Source organism: Poecile atricapillus, chromosome 6, assembly GCF_030490865.1.
Source record: "Poecile atricapillus isolate bPoeAtr1 chromosome 6, bPoeAtr1.hap1, whole genome shotgun sequence".
Taxonomy (NCBI): domain Eukaryota; kingdom Metazoa; phylum Chordata; class Aves; order Passeriformes; family Paridae; genus Poecile; species Poecile atricapillus.
The window spans coordinates 21583624-21605241 of NC_081254.1; the positions used below are offsets into that span (position 1 = coordinate 21583624).

General features: G+C 41.1%; 1 protein-coding gene across 9 annotated transcripts in view; it reads right to left on the reverse strand.

Moving 5' to 3' along the window:
- SLC16A12 (solute carrier family 16 member 12) overlaps nucleotides 1-21219 on the reverse strand; it is a 36459-nt gene extending 15240 nt beyond the window's left edge. The window contains exons 1-2 of one of the 9 annotated variants that reach the window (XM_058841772.1): nucleotides 19976-20162; nucleotides 19868-19903 (exon numbers count right to left, since the gene is read on the reverse strand). The gene's annotated coding sequence lies outside the window, so the exon portion shown is untranslated. The other 8 variants (XM_058841773.1, XM_058841770.1, XM_058841771.1 and 5 more) reach the window with 8 other exon arrangements.
- Between the last annotated feature and the right edge of the window lie 399 nt (nucleotides 21220-21618).

Here is a 21618-nt window from a genome sequence, read left to right on the forward strand (position 1 = left end):
TTTGCATGAAGAACAGGCCACATCTCAGATGGGACACATGACATGGCTACAGTTTGGATTACCTATCAATGGCCACATTTGCTCACAAAGATCAAACAAGAATTCATGGCCAGGGTTACAAGAGCAAAAAAGCAAGCAAAAAACTGGCATCTCATGAATAGAAGTGAGTTTAAAGAGTCTCAGCTGGATGCAGCCTTTGCAAATTCGTTCCTACAGCTGATTAGAAAAATACTACAAAACAAATTAAACTCAAATGAGTTTAGGGTTTCAAACCTCATCTTCAAGGTACTCAATTACTACAACTTACATACATAAAAAAAATCAGTAAAATCTCCAGAATGGAGACCAGGACAGTTTTCCTCTTCTGACACAATTTTTTAATACACAGCAAAAAATGCAAGTGCAGCTGACAAAGCTTTCTGAAAAGCTTTTGCAGGTGCCCACATGACCAGCAGGACATCACTGGCCTCTTCACAAGCCTCGCCACTATACTCAAACTTCTGACACAAAGACAAACAAATTGAGGAAAAAAGAGACAACAGATTCGTTAATGCAGTAAAAGTAGAAAGCATGTTTGTAAGCAAGTATGGCTTACAAACCGAAATCCAAGGGAGGCTGAAAGTGCCTTCAGTGAAAAGTTAGAGGATACCAGGCACACGACACAAAAGACACACCCATGGACTCACCACTTGGCACACACCTTATGTATTTGCCTTCCAGCACATGCTGCTAATTTGTGAGCAAACCATATTTCTTATGATTCCATCCAGACAGCAGACAGTTTTGCAGGGTTTATGTTACATTTCAAGAAGACACAAACTAATGACTGATTCTTTATTTTTCACTGATATGGTCAATTGTAGCTTTGATTGAAGTTTTTTGTATATCTTCAGGCAACTGCCTTATGAAATATGTGCAAACATTGGATCAACAAGTTATCTGATGACTAAGACAGTGGTCACATGATTCTTCATCTAGGACCAGATCATCAGGTACAGTTTGATTTAAACCACCACCACATCCCAGTCTACTTAGATGGAAAACAAAATTCAACACTTTTGTGAGGGTCTACATCTAACCTAGCCACATAAAAAGCTGCTAGCTAATCTATCATGAAGCCAAAGTGGCACAAATAAATTACATCCTGATTTGTCAATTAAGTCTACGATCAAATTATCCTGCCAAATTCACTTGAACAAGCACAGCCAGTACCAGTGCTTTGCACCATGTGGCCACCACATTTTGCATGGAACACTAAGAGCCTTGGGGTAGATTTATTGCATTATTTCAAGTTCAATAAGTTATGTTCAAATGCCTGGATGATTGAATAGCTCGTAAGAATCCATGAATTAACAGGGCACTCATAAAGTTCAAGTTATTTAGCTCAAGATTTTCCTGGCAATCACACGTAATATAGTTAGGTGGAGTCTGCATAAGCACATGATCCATCACAGAAGGATCCTGAGAAATTCACACATACCACTGGAGCACTTCTGCAGAGTCTTGGCAAGGAGAGACTTCTTACTTTGGGTTTGAGCAGTATCTTTCATTGCCCTTTCTACAGGAATAAAGTTGGCTTTTTGGTTTTTTTTCCAAGTTCTAATTATTTGGAGTGGAGGAGGAACTTCCAGTAATGCAAGAATGGATAACAATGACCCTTCAATAAGCAGAAATACATACAAAAAATTTTAGAGGAGTCTCTGAAATACAGAGCCTTAACTAATTTTAATGCACAAACAGTAGTAGATGGGTGCCATGGCCTCAGCCTAGATCTCTGGTCCAACTTCCCTGTCAAGCTTCAGATCAGGGTTGAGACCCTAGTTCACATTTTTAGCTGTACATTAACGTACTTGGGAAGAATTTGATGACATATCAGGCTAAGTAAACATAGATTAGCTATTTGGTTACATGGTTACTTGCTGTTATTTTCCCAGAACCCTGCCAGCAAACATTTAATGAGGTTACAAGCAACTGAAAACAACCGTATTACAAAAAATGCCTGGCCAACAGGAAAAGGCCAGCCAGCCTCCCTATAGCAGATTAGTGTAAACCTCATCTCCTTGAGTCCCCACTTGCTTCAAGGAGTGCTGTGCCTTTCACAGCCATTAACTAATGGGCAAGTTCAATAATTACCTTTCTTGTGGCTGCACAAGAAGCACTTACTATGCCAACTGACAATTTCATTTGGAGGTTAGGAAACTTCATTTGCTTACACTCTGATGCTGTTTTCTAATTATCTGTATGGTGGATAGTACAGATTGTGGACTCCGCAAATGAAGCTGAACAGCAAGAAAGCACACTTTATCTGCACAATCATGCCCTCTCCCTTCCCAAATGCCAGTTTGTTCCCAAATTGCATCTTTTTTTTAACCCCTCTGGTATAGGATAAGACTCTTTACATATCTGCCCCACAGTAAGGCCTGGCAGCATTGGCTACTATTATAACGTATCTCAGATGTACATGAAAGTTCCTGCTGCTTCAGACAGCTAAAGGAAAGCAGCATTAAAATACAATCTCAAGAAACAGCTCTATACTTTGCTAGATAATTTTCACCCAAGCACTAAGTATGTAAATGTGCTTTGCTGTGAGTTCAAAGATAATGCAATTGGGGTGAAAATGGTACAAATCCTGATAATCCCTTAGAAAGCCTTAGTTACCCAATGTGCCCTGGCAGCTCACTAAACAGTGACTCTGTTCCCCCAATTTAAAATATTAAGTTTAATTTTACAGGATAAATAACCTAGCAGTTACTTCAGCAGCTGTTTTTGAGAAGCCTAGAAAGAAAACTTGTGCTCCTGAGAGCATCTCCCTTGCTCAGTCACTCAGCAAGCAGAAAGGAGTGGGTGAAGTTACTAAAAAGGCATTGCCATAACCTTGCACCTCATCACAAAGTCCCTTTTGCCAGGAACAGGAGCACAAAAATCCAGGGCAGCTTAGCCACCAGCCAGCAGAGCGACAGGAGCCACTGACCTTTTAAACAACTTACAGCCAGCAAAGAACTCACTGCTCCCCCTGCCCACCTCTCCTCCCACCCTAAAGGTTTCCTTATTTAAAGAAATTAATTCAATAATGATATCACAACAGTGTGAAGATGCAAAGCATTTGTATGACAGAGGACAGAGGAATAGCAGGTACAGTCACACAGGCCAGCCAGGGGACCAGGGATGGTGTTTTTCCTACCTTGTTCACCTGCTTCATTTATAGTGTTGGTGTATCTGGCAACTCCCTCACCTCTAGAAGTACCACCTCCAGTGCCTGACAGTTTGGGTGCTTTTTGAAAATGCTCCATCTGCAGAGGGATACAGCTTCAGCCAGAGGAAAAGGAATAAGGTGAGGTTTCAGCAGGAACACACAGATCCCACGCTATAGTGGGGGTCCCACTCCACTACTTTCTTATTCTTCACCCTACCCTGATTACACAAAATCAAAATGTCTCTGTGTGTTTAAATGCCTTTGCAATTTCTTTCAGAACTGCACGGAAGGATTCTGTGCAGCTTATCCCAATGGAGCTGGCCCAAATATGTATTACCAGCATAAATAAGCACAGAATCCAACACTTACTTTTACCTGTTCCATAATGCAGAGATGTACATGTCAGAAGCATGAGAAAGAGACTTATCTAGAATTTTCTTTCTGGAACAGTGTGAGATACATCTAAATAGTTAAACTGTATGTGCCATTTGATGCCTTTACCATGAAGATGGGGCGGGAGAGGCCTGAGAAACTTGTGCCCAGAATGCCAGGACACATTTCCAGAACAGGTTCATTCACACCAATTAATTTAAACTGTACTTTTCTGGTAAACAACAACACACACAGCTTTCAAAGTCACTTAAGAACATTCGTGCAGATGAATTTTATGAAGAACAAGTATAAAGCAGTTTAAGGCTAGCTGGAGAAGATTCATTAATGCATGAAAGGTAACAGAATTGCATATATTTACTACATTTAACCTGTGCACCTAGCTCTAGGGCAGTTTAACATCTTCTGGCATTTACCCTATTCACATAGCTCTAGGGTAGATCTTCTATCTTTCTTGTTCTTCAGATTGCACCAAATGTTATTTCTAGGCACTTGCTACATTCATGTTGACCTCTGGTTTTAATACTCTCTTGCTTTCTATTCCCTTTGACTGCTGCATCTTTAATGAAATGAAAAATAAACATGAAAGAACTACGAATAAAAGAAAAAACAGAAAGGGCATGGTATGAGTATCAAAGACAGAAGAGGAACAGAGAAGAAGGAAAAAGCTAGCTAAAAAAATACGTATGTTCTGTGGGACAGTGGAGCATAAGATTAAATATTTTAAAGGTTTTGAAAGAGTTCATTTCTTTTGCATGTCTTGAAGGATCAAGGATGACCACATCTGACCACTGACCAGAGTCTTCCCAGAAATTTGCTAGCTACCTTAACTTATACAATAGAGCACATTAAATGGGACATGGTATTTTATACAAGCACAGAAGATGCAGACAGCTGCAAACCCTCTATTGGCTGGTCTAGTTAAGAGAAAAGGAGGTACTCTTTTTTGGGTTTTTTTTTCCCTGTTAGGAAAAAAACAAGACACTTTTTCAGCCTCTTTTGCTTTCCCATATTCCCACACTAGCAATTGCATACCATGGTAGACACTACAGCCAGCATTCTGGCAGGCAGCTAAATCCTAAATTGTTCTTAAATACATGGAAAATAAAGACTTCAATTCTGTACAGCTCTTGGGAGGCAAACACTATTTCTAATCTAATCTATTTTCTCCAGTCAACAGCTGTCCCATTCTGCACCCTGAGTTAGCTATTTAACTCAAAAAGAACAGCTTGTTTTGATTTCAGCAGTCTATTTATCAAGAATTATATGATTATGACTTTGACTTGTTTGAAAACAACCCAAGAGGTTCTTTGCAACCCTATGTTCCCAAGTAAAAGTACTCCATTGAGCATCTTAAGGCTGTCACTCTATATTGTCAGCCTTTTTTCTGTTTAAATATGTGTCTAGATAAATATGTGTCCAGTCTCTAGACAAAAACAAAGTTTATGTTTTTCTGAAAGGAATGGCTGATGAATCCATGGAAATAGTCCTTGTGTGAGCAAGTAATCTTGCAGATTATGCATGTCTTTACAAGCAGGGCACTCATTCAGCATCTCAGAACTCCATAAAACCAGTATCTCTTCAGCACTGTTACAAATGTTTTAAAAAAGAACTGCTTACCCAAAGCTTCATTTAGGGAATTGTACCAGAATCAAAGTAAACTAACAAATATCTAAAAAATCCCCAAATAAAACCAAAATCCAACCTGAATTTTAATAATTGCCAGAACACTATGACAAGAAGCACATTAAGACAGATTCTAATAAGTGCTTCAAACTTTTCCCAGTTTTTTATCCATAATATTCCAGAATAAATCTGTATGTTTTATTTTGAAAATGTGCAACCACTTTTATAAGTTTAAGGAGGGATTTCCCTATGATATCACATAAAAGCAACATTAATAATCTATTTGTATTGCAGTAGTACTTTGGGGCTTCTAATCAGAGAGCAGCATCACAGGGCTGGGCATCATCCAAACATCTGATAAAACTTCCATCCAAAATGTATCCAGATAGAGAAGATAAAGTGTGCAACAGCCCAGCTCATTAGCTCCTATCACTGTGCTGAACAGCAAATGTTCTTTGTTTGCTTCAGTCAATACATATGAGGGAGGCAGTTGCTGGAGACAGATTGAACAGGAAAAGCATCTGGAAAGCAAAGGGATAAGCAGCTGGCAGAGAATGGAGGTGCCAGAGAGAGGCATAGGTGACTGGCGTGACACAAAAGAAGGGCAAGAGTTTAGAAGACTTTTTACCCAAATATAAAAATACTCAGAGCTGAAACATGACAAAGATGGCAAAAGGAAGGGCTGTAGAGCAGCACAATGTTCATTAGCTGCTCCTGGACCAAGCAGTCACTGGGAAAGGAAGGGTCATGCTTGCCTCCCACAGCGATCACCTTGCCACACTGGCTCCTTGATTTGTCAAAGTTGCCAGAAATTGCTAAACCAAATGGTGCAGCTGGAGCCACAGCAGGAGTAGTTACTGCTGGTAATGAGAAATGCAATGTGAACATCTCTTGTCTCTTAAAACTGTTGTGTGGGGCTGACAGAAAACCAACAGCCTGACAGAAAGGGGTCTACAGAAAAAAGTTGAGCAAATGATAATGGAATCCTTTTGACTCTCTTATGTAGCTTCTGGCTAGGTTAGTATTTAAATAATGCAGTTTAACTACAGAGGGTAAAAAACACAAAAAAGTATTTTTGCAGGAAAACACATTAGCAGAGAAAGCTTGACTTTAACTTAACTCCACCTGAAAATGTGCATTTTTGATTGACACTCTTAAGGATTTTTAAACAGGCGCGGTTGTCACCATTTCATTTCTCACTGTGATGAAAAGAACAGAGCCAGACAATTTTCCTTGAGTACACGGCTCTTACCGAAATCTGAGCTGAGCCTGCCAGTGAGCACACCCATAGCAAGGCTGTGGTCACACATGTTCCATCTTATGATGTCAACATACAGATGAGTCAGAAATCTCTGATGTTTGCTATTTTTCTAATAGCTCTCAATTTTTCAATATTCCTACATTTTCCTAATGTAGAAACAGGTGGTGGGTAGTCAAGGGTTTTGGTAGTTTTTTGGAAGGCTTTTTTATTTACTTATAATTACATTACATTTATCTGTTAATTTTGAGTTTTATAAAATATTATTAATGATGATTAAACATTTCTTCAAACACTTCTCACTTACTGTTAAGCTTACATATGTCACAGTACAATAATTTTTCTGAGTCATTCCTATCTGTTCAAGGATCTGTGCACTCTTCTGGATCAGGCACTTATTAGTGTCCTCTTATATCCTTAAAGAAATGTTAACATCTGACCATAATTGTTTGGAAATTCTGAAAAAGCTTTGTAATCAAAGTGGTCTTCAAGCGACACTTTTCCCACATCTGGTATATAAATTTTTCCATCTTCAGGACAATCTTGCCCTGAGAGAGAATACCACTGCAAAGCTACAATGAAACGTGAGAATAGCATGGGTTTTTTCAGACCATCACATAGTCTGTGGAAATCACTACTCTCCCCTTTCTTCACTGATTCTGCACCCCAGAGTCTACTTTGGTGATAAGGATCCAAAAATTAACTTCTCTTAGGTTAGCTGGAGATGACCTGGTGAATCATATAACAAGCAAATGCTGTTCTGATCCCTCCAGAGAAAATTAGGGTGTCCTGAGGCATGCCAGGAGTGCTCAGGCACCAACAGTGCAACTGCGCCTGGGTAAAACTGAGGGGCTGACAACATGGAGACACATCTCCCTGAACATATCTTGAAGTGCAAAGGCCACCTAAAAGCTGTGATCGCTGCCAGCTTTTGTGTCTCATCTCTGATAAGAAATGAGTGCTGATGAACACCAGTCACAGCAAACATCCTTGGCAGGGAGTCCCAGCCTGAGGAAGCACTGACAACCCTTCTGTAGTGTCCTGGGAGAGGTGACACCCAGTCCAAATTCCTGCTCAGCAGAGGAGATCCAGTAAAGCAGGAGGCAAGGCCAGGGGACACTTGTATGCCCTCATCTAGAAGTCTCAGTGATATGCTTAGAGAACTTGTACATGTACTTGGAGTTCTTTCACAGTTATCACCTATTCAGACTTTCTGTTTATGGAAAAACCTTGTTCAATCTGCTCAAAACTAATCTGGTTTACAATGTCCTTGATGCCTGGCTGGGTTTTAGTAAGATGCACCTAAACAAAGACATATTTTCCCCATGGTCTTGAAGAGTTCAGAGCCCGAGTGGCATTGTTGGGCTTTTAACAATTCACACAGAAAAATGCTTTTCACAGTTAATTTTCAAGATGTGAATCTTACACAAGTTCTTTTTAAAAGGAAAGGAGATGACTGTTTTAGAGAACAAATTCTGCACCTACAGAACAAGCTATCCAGAAGGTTGCCTCTATTTATCTGATCGTTTAGGGCTGCTGTTAGCGTCAATTCATCATCATCTTTAATGTGCAATATTTGCCAAAGCTAATCAGGCATGGAAAGGCAGGGCAGGTTACTTCCTTTTGTTCACACAAGCTTATGTTCTGAAATAAGGCTATTAGGATACTTGATGCCACGCATGCTCTTCTAATGGTCAATATGCACCATGTGATAGCAAACTGTCACCAGGACTGTTGTTTTCAGCTGAAATCTTAAACTCTGTAAAAAAGTCAGACAGCCCTACTATCATGTAAGAGTCACAAATTATTTTAACTTAAATAATCTTAATTTATAATCATTGTATATTCTAATTGTGCATTAAGATAATCCCTGGCAGGAGTGGTAGAAAAATCTCTAAACACTGGACAGAAAACTGTGCAAGACAAAAAACCAGGATGTCTGCCATTTGCTGAAACAGACATCCAAAAGCAGCTACTGATAATTGTGGCTTTACAGGGTTAGGTATTTCTGAGAAGCCATTGCACAAATCTCATTTACCTTATTAAAAAAAGCATAATATAATATATTATAATAGATCCATAGGTACATTCCAATGAACACACCTCTGCACAAGTAGGCTCACGTGTGTCACTGCACAAACCCTTCAGAAAGTAACAAAAGGGAAGCTACTAAGTTGGAAAGGAAACATTAAATACTAAAATGAAAGACAAGGAAACAGATAGAAGTCAAGAGGAAAAACTCTTAGCATGCCATACAAAATACATCCCTGATCAGGAAGAATGCATTTGACAGCACTCACAAAGTGAAAATATGCATCTACTCACAAGTAACTGTTTTGGTGAAATCACATGCTGGAAGTTAACAAACAACTGAAGTGTCTTGGGCAGATCAGAACATTCCTCATGCTCAGTCTTCCATTCAGCCTCATCAAGCCATCCATGTTCCAACTAGATCTTTGCTTAATACCGCATTTTAGTTTTTAGGAAAACTTAAAAGCTTTGAGAGAACTGCCCCAGGTTCCCTTTGCTGAGTGAATATTGGTGCAGCTGCTTGATTACATCATTTTCAGAAATGATCAGCAGGAACTTTCCATGATACATAAGGGTGTACTCCTGCTAGTCAGCATTGCAGCCCAGAAATACAGTTTCTCAATTTTATGTTAAAGAACAGTTCTCTTCATAGAATGTTTTTGCTTTCATAAGTGAAACACAGAAAAAAAAAAAAAATCACCCAGTTATACCTTAAGTTTTACCATTGCTCTCCAGATTTCTATTTTAATTTCTTTAAAAGTTAGTCTCCATTTTCATTTTCTCTGATGTTCCCACATATCCTTAGCTTGTATCCTCTCAGCTTCACAGGCACACAGAACTGTCAGCAAGCATAATGTTACAGTAAGTGTTCAAATAAGCCTGTGATGGAGATGTGACTAGAAAGAATATTTGAAAAAATGTCCGACCACAGGGAGCACAGGATTACCTTAACCCATAAAAAGCATAAGACCAAAGGGCTTTGCACCAAGGGACCCAAGGGTGCCTCTGGCAGGAAAACAAACCTGCACGTAGTGAAGGCAGAAATTTTACAGAAGAGAAGTTTGAGTTACTCTAGCAGTAAATGAGACAGTATGTAGAAAAACAGGAAACCACTTTCCCCAGATTGTATCACATTCGTCTTTTCTCTTCAACATCTACACTGTAAAGCAAGATAGCTATAAAAGAAGGAGGAAAAGAGCCCATCTGGAGGAGCAAGACAAGATGTTAGGGAGTCATCTTGTTATACATTAGACAGCAATGATAAGAGCCCATAAAAGGTGAAATTTTAAACTACTTGAAAAAGGAAAGAAAGAAAAAGGCTGATGCTATCTAAGAAAAATAACTTAGAAATTTATGTAAGAACTGGTTATAAAAACATTGGTAAAATTTCTCTGTTTCTTCTTCCTGTTAAACGAAGTCCTAATTACAGCAGCTGAATATTTACAGCCTCAGAACCAGCACAGCCTGCCAAGTCTCCCATAAAGCCCCCAAAGGCTCCTTTAGGCAAACTCTCAAATGGAAACACTTCAGAATCAAACTATGCAGCCTCTGCTTTTTCATCTGATCCTACAGGCCAGCTTGCTCGCCATTTATCATAGCATCTTGAACCATTGAATTGGAAAGTTTATAAAAACAAAGACCTGGCTAAAAAATTCCAGAATAGATTGTAGAACTTAGTATAGGCTTTCACCTTGGTACCATGCTCCAGGACGTACTCCATACAAGTTATAAGAAAGTTTAAAAAAAAAAAAAAATAGTCCTGGCTTTTCACTCTCAGTTTTCTTATTCACATTACTGGTCAAGGAGCCATGGTGAATAAATGCATTTGGTACCTGTTTGGACTGGACAGTCATATGAGTATCATTTGTTTAAAGTCTCACCACATGTCAGCTTGGGAACAAAAGAGCAAGTTTTAAAAGGATGACCCAACAGTTATCCTCTTATCCTGTTATTCCAGCCAACCCTGTAATTGTCTCTTAACCAGATCTCGTTATCAATAATCCTTTTAGTGGGATCGGTTTCACTTTAAACAGCTTATTACATGGATGAAAAAAGGAGCAAAAATAACTCAAGAATTACCAGAAAACAAAAATAATTTCTAAAACCAATGTCCATATATTGATACACAGAGGGTGATATTCCTTAAAATCTTCTCACTGTGAAATTAATTATTTTCTGGAGAAATGAACAGGTCCCAGTGATTTTTTCAAGAACATCTTCTATTTACAATGGAAATTCAGCCCCTACAGGGAATAAACTATAACTATAAAGATAGTATTATTTAAATTGAATCTTCTGAATTACCTGAAAGAGTAACTTGAAGCACGCCAAAGAAGAGTTGTTATGGGGAATTGTTGGTTCACCCATAAATTGGGACCATAATAATAAAAAGGATAATCTTGATCTCACACTAAAACTGATAAACAAAAACTAAGGTCAAATTAAATTATCTTTTTTTTCTAGCAACAAGATCTCTTACTGAGTTAAGTTTCCATTTCCAGTTAAGAACCACTGGTATATCTTGGTACCCTGAAAAACATTGGGAAGATGTTGGCAGCAACTCCTGTCTATGAACCTACCTAAAAAAAGCTTTGTTGCGCTTCAGATCCTTCAATGTTAGATCATTTTTCTTCTTGAGTGGGCATTTCACATTAGGGCAGGTTGCGTTTAATACATTTTAAATTGCTACGAAGTTCTAAATTCACCTGAAGTAAAAACAGAATCTCAACAAATTTTAATGAATCCAGAAGTGTCAGCAGATTTCCACCTCCACTGCCACTCTAAAACACACTCCACTGGTTTCACACACTGTCCTGTCACCATTTTCTCATCCTCTTTTTTCTCCCACACAGATTTTATTTGGTGCATTGGTGCCAACTGCGTGGACCTTTCCTGTCAGGAGGCATTAATACACTGACAACAGCATTTGCATGCTTGCTATATGCTCCAGAAGGAGTAAAACAAAGGGATTTATTTTCTAGAAGTTGCTTCATGTACTACGTTTTCACAACTGTCACCTAAGATTTACTTTCTCATTTGGGCAAAAGTAAAAATTGCCTACTAAAGGAACACTCTGCAAAGTATCTCTGCTGATATGCCCAAGAGGCCCATGCAAGACCTCTCATCTGAAATACTTTGTTAACCCACGCTTTCTGGCAGACAGACAAAGCTTGCAAACTAACAAGTGTCATTTTACCATCAGTCACGTGTGGGCTGATTTTATGTAGCTTGCACCACAAGCCAAATGCTGAACTACATCATAGGGTACATCATCTGAGGGTTGCAACCCCTCAGAGATTACTCTCCACACCATTAACTTGATTAAAAATACACCAGCTGTGTGGGATAATTCTATTTATTCTGTCCAACTTGCTACTCCATCAGGCTAAATTAAATGGGCACTGATAGAAAGAGCTCTGACCACAAACAAGAGATGAAACACGGGCTTCATGAAGAGCAGAGGATGGTAGACCAGGCAGGGAATGAGTCACAGTTCATCCTAGATTTCCCATTCTCACTTGCACTGCTTTGCTGTACTGCCCTGCCTACTCTACATCTGGATCCCTGAGCTAACCAGAAGGGGAATGTTCAAAGCTTTGGATCTGTGCTGGGTCCCACAGAGCTAAAGAGGGTACAGAAATAACAGTGTTTGCTTCTACAGGAAGCTGGCTCTGGCTGGGATTCACAGGGATGACTCTGCTAACAAATAGTTTTTACCTTGCCAATTTTCATCACAGCCACATGCCAACCTGCAAAAATGAAAATTAAATTTGACCAATTTAATTGTTCTCCAACTGCGTCCCCTTTCGACTGCTTAGATTTTCACGTATTTAGGGTGGAAGCCAGGTCCTTCAATACATAATGACAGAAACTGCGTATTTTTGCTGAGAGTTTCAGGGTCCTTTGTGATCAGCTGTGATGCCACGTTCAACACATTGTTCATCCAATACTAATTTTTCTGCTGTCATCAAATTGTATTTTATGGCAGCTGCACTTCCCAAATTAAATATTTGGGCCACTTTCAATGCAAAATACCAGATGTACAGAGAATTGTCTGAACTGATTTAGATGAGGAAACAAAGAAAATTGTTAATTCTACACTCAACACTGAAAACAGCTTTCATACAAAAAACTCCATCTGTTATTGGAACACAATATTGGTCAAGTGGAGAAACTACCTGGACTTTGTATTAACTCAGTCCTTTCAAAAGGGAACGTGCTGCTCCTCTCAGCTGGCTTTTCTTGGTCAGCTGATTTCCATTCCAATATTCTCTCTCTTTCTTTTTTCAGTCCCTTTAAAAATGCACTTTGGATTTCTACTAATGTTATCACACTATAGCTGCCCCAAGGACCATTCAGACTAAATAAATCAATAAAAAATATTACAAAAGTTTAGATAGAGAACAAAAGGGAGTCAACAGGCAGAGGGCACTTTATGGAGAAGCTTCCCAAATGGTCTTTAGTCAAAACAAGTACTGTTGGCTTGTTAGATGAAGGATGTCAGATAGTGTATCTTTCAAGCTTTTATGGAAGAAAGTGTAATTTAAGGAGATGTTTGCATAAAAGCAGGGTTGCCAAGAGATAGTCAACAGGGACAGAACTCTCCAGGAACATGTGGCAGCAAGGACATAATCGTGGTCAATATAGATAGCCAGTGGTTTGTTATCCAAACTGACAGGATTGCATCTGAAAGGCTGCAATGTTTAAAAACAAACAAACAAAACCAAACTACCAGAAATGTTAGTTTCTTTAAAAAAAATGCAAAGTAGCTGAATAGTAGCTGACTATGAGAAGTGTAATAACATCAACATATTCAAATGGCAATAGCACATCAAATCAATTCTTCAATGGCCAACTCAGACCAGTAGCCCATATGATGGAAAGGGAAACCTTTATTCCCATCAAGTTCAGTGCAGTAACTAATTTTAAAACCAGCTGTGGATATTTATATATCCTCACTGGTATAGGCAAGGCTGAGTATCATGCCCCTGGCGCAGGAAATTTCAAGCTCAATAGCTGAGAAACTGTATTCAACATTTCAGCAACCTGGCACATGCCTTGAATGTGGAACCATTTTGGGTTTGACTCTCCTTATTTCAGTTCTTCCTTTCCCTGTTCTTATAATGACTTTCATGGGAAATAAAGGTTATGAGCTTGAAGGGCTGATTACAGGGGCTTTTGGAAGAGAGGAATAAACACAAAGTCAACAAATTACCAATCCAAATACTCTGGTACTTTTGGGAACGCATAGGAGTAACACAGCCGTGGAATCCATGCTCCCCTGCAGTGTCACCAAAGAAGACAGAGCAGAGAGGCGCTGGAGCAGTGACCACAGAGAAGCAGCACAGCCCTACAGTGCCCCCTTCTCAACTGTGCACCCACCAGCAGGTTGCCTGAACAAGCTCCAAGCACTCCTCTGCCACAAGAGCTTGATATTGTCAAACATGACAACTTGATAAGGCCTCAAACAGACAAGAGGAGGTATCTGATTATGTCTACAGACTAAATTAAGGACTTTTGTGAGGTCTTCAAGAAGCTCTCAAAGCCAAGCTAGTTTAAGATGTGTTTACAATGAACACTAACACATGACTTATTAGGTACTGAAACAGCTCCCAAAACACGAGGAAAACCATTTGAATCAAGAGAAGTTAACTAGGAAACTCAGCAGCACCACAGACTCCAAGAAACCCCTAGAGAGGCAGGGGAAAGATCCCACTTCCCACAATTGCAGTTCACATCTGGGAAATCTGAATCATTGCATCAGCATTCAGAGAAATCCAGAAACAGCAGGAAGGAAGAAAACTTCCGAGTTGTTGTTTTTTGGGTTTTTTTAAGAAAAAAGTGAAAGATGGGAGACTGTTTCCATATAGAACAGAGGGAGAGAAAAATGTCAGCACTGTCCTGCTGAGGACTGAGGATGAGGAGCTGAAGTCCCAGCTCCAAAAATACTTCCAGGTCCTATTCAGAAAGGAGGATGCAGGAATTTTGTGGTTGCTAGCTAAAACATCTTCTTTGTTTTGATGCTCAAAACCTGCCTCCAGGACCTTCTGCAATAGCTGGAAACAGCTTTCCTTTTTTAAATATCCAAAGAAAATATATTCTTCTTCTTCTATTTGTTTTCTATCAGGAGCTTTGTTTCTGACATTAAATTCGAGAACTGAAATTTCCTTTACCATATTTTCATCTGCACTCTCACCTAACGCTTCAAATAGACCTGAGAGAAGCTTTCAGTCATTAGGTACACTGTTACCCCAGAAGAAATGGAGTATAAATGGTGAGCGTAGACAAGTACACTGGTAGTCTGTGACAAAAGTTGAAGAATCCCTGAAGTTTGGTCACATCTCTTGGCAAGATATGACAATAATTTGGATGGTATTCCAGTCACTCACAGATTGCACAAGAAACTTGGGGAGCGGGAAAGAAAAGGGTGGTAAAGGGGCTCTCCATAATTTACCTGCCAGTAGGTTAAAAGAACAAATGTGTACATAATAAATTAATAAATATACACATATGGTCTCAGGGCTTCCCATGATCATTATTTCTGGACAATTATGATAACCCTTTAGTAGTAAGTAATGTATTTACCATTCAAAAAGCATTCAAGGACAGTATTCCCCAGAAAATGAATAGATGCTAGTGACAATGAGAACAGCTAAAGAAAATAATGTTTAATAGAAAAAGGAGCCCAGATTATTTCCCATGTCTTGTTTTTACATTAGTTTTTAATCCTATCCACTCAAATAGCATTACCCAAGTTGCAAGTTGATGCAGAATGTGAGCCTGATTCCTGGTGCATACATGCATGGGTGTACATCCCTTACATAGACCAGACATAAAACACACACTATAAAAGTACAGTTGCTTCATTTTTCTCTTATTTACATCATGCTCTGAGACAGCATCCACACCAAAGCCCAGAAAATCATGTTACAATAAAACACAAAAAAGGGAAAAAGACCAACAGTTTTTCAGTGCAAATTGGTAATGTTGCTTAAAAGTAAACACTAAAGATTCCTCATTTACTGCTTTCTTACTTCATTATCTCATCAATCAAAAGCAAAAACTAGTAAATACGACACATAAACCAAACAAGAACAAAAAATGATGTTCCTTTTTTTTTTTTTTAAGTCAAGTAAAAGCAGCAATATTATCTTGGATAACTTGTACTTGTCGAACACTGAACTGCAGCTGAGAAACAACTATTCAGTAGTATTTGTACTGTATGCAAAGTAATTGACAGAGTTTTACTAATGAAGACTAAATTCATCCCAACTCACTAACAAAATAGATTGCTGTATGCCCTCAAGCCAGTTCTACAATCCCCAGCCACTGCAGGCTCTGGGGAAGAAATCTGCAACAAATTGCTGGCTAAGCTTACCAATGAATAGCTCATCTCGCTGCTGAAGAGATTATCTGCTGCCTCAGGGGCCTGCACAGCTTAAAATGTTGCAGAGACAAAAGTGATGGTTTTTGATCTTACAGTGCAAGGACAGAGAAGTGCCACCTGGCTATACCTGAGTTCCGTGGGCTCCTCTCTCCTGCCACCGTGTCTGTGACCGTGCCAGGCAGGTGTAATCTGAGCAGCACCCACCCTCCAGTGCTGAAAAATGCTTCTTCCAAAACCAGGAGGATGAGGGACCTGAACACCAAAGATTTCATATGTAGAAGATCGCAGCTTTCCCTGCGTGCAGTTACAGAGAGCATCCTACAAGCTGCTGAGGGACAAGGAGCCAATCCAGGAAAAGAGAGTCTGTACCTGGGGGTCTTCGCCCAGAGCAGCTGACAACTCATTACCCTACTGGCAACAGCTCTTCCACTTCACAGCAAGAACACAACTCTCCCGGAGAGGAAAACAAAAGTATCAGCTCAATAAGCTCCCTAGGAAGCACCTTCATTTCCAGTGAAGAAAAACAGAGTGATTAGCTTGGACAGCTTCAGTTTTTAAAAACTGCACCTTTCCAAATGTCTCCATCCTGCAGGCTGGGAGCCCACCTCCTGCAGGCAAGCTGTAGCTTGCAGTTCTACTGCTCACAGTCACATCAATGTGTGCCAATTAACACAGGCAACAATATAGCTCATAAAATGTGTATTTTGCTCTAGTAAGGCTGCTGTAAAGAAAACCCTCTTAGGAAAAAAATGGATCAAATTAAGATTTTTATTTCTTTTAATGTGTTTTTAAAATCCATGTGAGACTTTACAAAGATAATCCAAACTACAGCTGTTGTGACCCACCACAGGACAGTAAAGATATTGTTCTCCAATGTCATGAAGTTTCTTGTTTCCGGTTGGAGGGGAAAAAGTGATTTTTCTCTGTTGAATAAAGACACTAACAGCACATAATTTCTCCTCCCAGTTCTATGCGCAAGAACATGTACCATCATCCTTTAAATATGCACTCCTGCTAAATGGACAATGTGCTGTGTTTTCTTACTGGTTACAATAGGATCATGACAGAGAAACAAAGTGTCTAAAGTAGGAATGAAAACGTCAAGTAGGAATGAAAAAGTGCTAAAACAATGCACAAAAGCATCAGTGCTTTCCAGACCAAAATAAATGGTAGCAGATTATAGAAGTCTTACATTAAACTGACTTCTTAGTCTCACCATATCAATTAAAACAGTGATATTTGTCCAATTGCTTCTGTTATTCATAATTTAACAGCAGGTCTACACTACATTCAAAAGCATATTTAACATTTTATGTAAATGTAAAGCAGAGTAAAGCGCATGCATGTAACAATTATGCTCTCTAGGATTAGAGGCACCTTCTTAGGTTTAATCTTCCCTTTTAGAATTTTAGGCATTCACCTATTCCAGCTAAATATAATCTGATTAAGAAAACTCATACTCTTGTGATGCCTAGGTCTATTTTCCAGAAGAGAGAACATACTCCAAGAGACAATAGTATAGGGAATGTATCCTTCAGTTGTACATGTAGCTGTACATCATGAGTAAAATCACTGGGTGAAAACTCAGAGTTACAAGAGAAACGGAGAATCATATCTTCATGTATACAGCTAACTAACTGCACATGCACACAGCTGCATTAAGATATCTGAGCATTCAGCTCCGTTTTTCAGGCAACTGCCATAACCACATGTCATCATCCCCTCCGAACACAGTTTGATAAGCAATTACCTCTTTCAGCAGCAGTGATGCCGGCAGAAACAGCCCTTACCTCCTGCTCCCTGCCACGTGTTCCCTCCTTTCAGGCCACCTTCTCAGCCCAGACACAGCAGCCACACAGTCAGATAGATCAGGGTAAAAAGTTATGAATAAAAAAGAGGAAAAGGTGCTTTTGAAGCCAGTGCAGTTCCCCATGAGCCCCACAAATGGTTGTGCTAGTCCAGCACAGAGGGTGGCAGGGGCTGCTTACGCAAGCACGGTTCTCTCAGGAAACACATGCCAAATCTCTCCCTCAGGAAGCAATTGTGTTTGCACCAAAACATCTGAAAAATCTTCCCCCTCTGTGCCCAGTCTGTTGGACCTTGGCCTGGGAATATGGATCCGGAAGGGATCCCTGGGGGTGGCCTGGTCCCCTTCCTCACAGCTGCAGACAAGAACCAGCTCAGCAAATCCAACCAGTCGGGAGCCCGTGCTGCAGCTGTCAGGTAAACGTGCACAGCTTCAAGCTGAAGTGAATGTGCAAGCTGGGGCGAGAAGAAAGTGAGTTTTCCCCTGTTTACATATCAGCTGAATCAATTCTGATAAAGCTTTGTAAAACCAAATTACACATGGTGCTATATTGTTTTTCATCATCACTTTCTACCTTCAGGTGAAGGCAAAAGTTAATGATTGAATTTTAAAGGCATTAATGTGGAAACCCTTGAGGGAAGTCCAGAGAAACCTTCCATTAAAATACAGCTTCTGTTACACTGCTGCAAAAAACAGAAAAGTAAACACTAAATACAATGCAACTGAAAAAAATATAAAACAAGAACATATTATGAGCTATGTAGCGCTAAAAAAGAAATACAAAAAATACAGAAAGACACTAACAGCTGATGATTTGAGGTGAGCAATAACATGCCCCTAAATGAGGCATAATAGAATCACTCTGAGGAAAATGCAATTCTGTTTCACTTCATTAACTTTCATGTTATCCCCCAATTTCCCAGCACTAACGGAAACGTTTCCTCATTGCCACTGTAGGAGTGGACTTACACCAACAAACAGGCTCAGCTGTCCCAACCAGCTTGTTAACTTAATGAAATCAATTCAGTCAGAATGCTACCACACAAACACAAATTCATCCCAAATACCTAATTAACAACTTACCTGTAGAGATATTAAACAGAACAGGTCGATAAATGAGTGGCAAATTATCAGAAAGTTCAAAATGAGGATAATTCTCACTGTATCTTTTGACTTCTTTTTTTCATTGAATAGATTCCCTGAATTTAGTCAGCCTGTGAACAGACAATTCCCTAAAAGACCACTTAGCCCGTCTATTACTGCACACCTGGTGTGCACTACACACACTGCAAGGGACTGAGAATTCTCCTGGAAATTCACTACGTTAATATCCCAGAAGAAATACCAAGGCTGTTCAGGCTATGGATCGCTGAGATTTGCAAACTGTCCCTGCAGAAGACCACAGGCCAGCTCTGCAGCCCGTCATTGAGCAGCCTGAGCCTCGGGTTTCAGAGCTCTTCGGGGAGCCGCTGACACACACAAACACAAACACACACAAACACAAACACACACACAAACACAAACACACACAAACACACACACACACACAAACACAAACACACACAAACACACACACAAACACAAACACACACACACAAACACACACACACACAACCAGAGCCGTGCACGGGCATCCCAGTGACAGCCGCGGATCCAGCACTGCCTCTCACACCTGCCTCTGGACAGGTACATTTGTCCTGCTTATGCAACAGAAATAAAAGATACCTGAGTTTCCTCTTACCATCGTGCAACTTGAAACGCTGTTTACCCTTAAACGATGTCTACCTGACTAGCATCTTACCTGACCAACAGCTTTTACATATATATGTATGCACATATATACAGTTCCTTCATTAAATACCGGCGTTTAAAATAATTTTTATATATTTTTCAGTGTTTCCGCAGTTCTAAGTCTCCACGGCACAGGCAGGGCACGAAAGCGGCTGGGCTGCAGCCGCACCTCCGGGGAGCCGCGCTGCGCCCGCGGGCCGCCGCTCGCTCCCTCCTCGCTGCCCCCGGGCCCCCTCACACCCTACCTGCAGGGTCACGGAACGCGGCGTGACCGCCCTGCGAGATCACGGAACGCGGCCCCTCACACCCTACCTGCGGGGTCACGGAACGCGGCCCCTCACACCCTACCTGCGGGATCACGGAACGCGGCCCCTCACACCCTACCTGCGGGGTCACGGAACGCGGCCCCTCACACCCTACCTGCAAGGTCACGGAACGCGGCCCCTCACACCCTACCTGCGGGCTCACGGAACGCGGCCCCTCACACCCTACCTGCAGGGTCACGGAACGCGGTCCCTCACGCCCTGCGGGGTCACGGAACGCGGCCGCCCGTGCGCGCTCCCCGCGGGGGCGGAGGCTCCGCGGGCCCGGGGCCGGGGCGGGGCCGTGACTGCGGCCCCCAGCACCGCAGGCAGGGGAGCGGCTCGGTTTGGGCTCAGCCCGCTCCCCGCCGCAGTTTGCCCGGCCGCCCCGGTCGCCCACCTGGCCGAAGGGTCACACCTCCCTGCGGCGGGGCCCGGTGCGCTCGGCCGAGCGCTGCCCCTCGCCCGGCTCCGTCACACTGCCATCGGAGAGAGTCGGAGTCCCTCCTTCGTGCTACCTTCACCAACACGAAAAAGTGCGTCTCAGCAGTGCCACGGGAGCTTTCGTCGCGTTAAGAGGGATTTTTTTTTTTTTTTCTTCCCATCTAAGAGGCAAAGTCAGTACTAGGATTTGTGGATCAGTGCTCTCAGACTTTTCATAAGATATTTTAAGCGGTTCCAAAGTCAGGCAACATTCAAGAGTGGAAATAACGCCAGAACTTGTGAGTAAGGATGGTCTTCTGACACGCACACCAGCCCTTCCCACCCATTACGAATCATGCTGCTGTTTGGTAGTCTTTAAATTTTCAAACTCAGTTCAAAACCCCAGACCAAGGGAAGGGCTCACACAGATTTGGACCCTAGACTCTTGGAACAAGTTTCAAATTCCAGCAGCCTTCTGTTTATCCAAGAAAGATAAACTAAGTGGCCTGCTGAATACTGCATGTGTTTTTGGGCAAGATCTGGAAAACAGCAGGTCTTTGCTCAGAAAGGACATTAAACATCCTGTGACGCTTTCCATGAGAACAAAGATAAAATGGGATCTTTTCTTACCCTTCTTGTTGCCAGACAAGAGCTGCTTGGTCGTGGTCTTTCCCCTTGTTGCCTTTCAGTGCCGCTAGGAAGAGCAAGTGCAAAGCTGCCAGGAGTGTGCAAGCAGAGCCCTTGGAGGGTGGCAGGGAGGTGTTTGCTCTGCTGCTCTTCAGGATAAGTTCAAGCATACATGGCAGCTTCAGGGTAGATTATTAATTGGAAAATACTTCCCTTTCCCTTTCTAGAGCTTCTCTGTGCCACACAGCAGCACAAGAGAGCTAGGAGAGACTGATCTTTCCCCACCTTCTGCACACCGTGGTAGGAAGTTGCACACCACGTATGCACATCTTCCCCAACACAAGTACAGCCCCTTCCTGTGGCATGTGGCCTACAGCAGGACAAGAAAAAAGGGGCTAGGTTTTCCCCACCATGCACATGGGTGATAAAAACTTGTCCTTGAACAAAAAAAAAGTGCAGCTCTTTCTTTATTGTTGAATTTTTAATTGAACCCCCCCCCAAATCTCTTTTTTATGGTTCTTTAATATTTTGGGGATTTTTCATTTTACCTGTATTAAACTGTGCTTCATGTTGGAAGATTTCCTTTGCCAAAACACAGTGCTAACATAATTGCAGCAGACTTTATTTGAACTGCTTAACACTGCAAGATAAATTTCTGAACAAGATGGTCAGGGTGTTAAACTGCTGGTCAAGACACTGGGGATCTCAACATTGCAGTGAACTTCCTCTGCAAGTCTGGTTGGCATTATCTCTATGACAACTCCTCATCAGCAGTGGGAATGA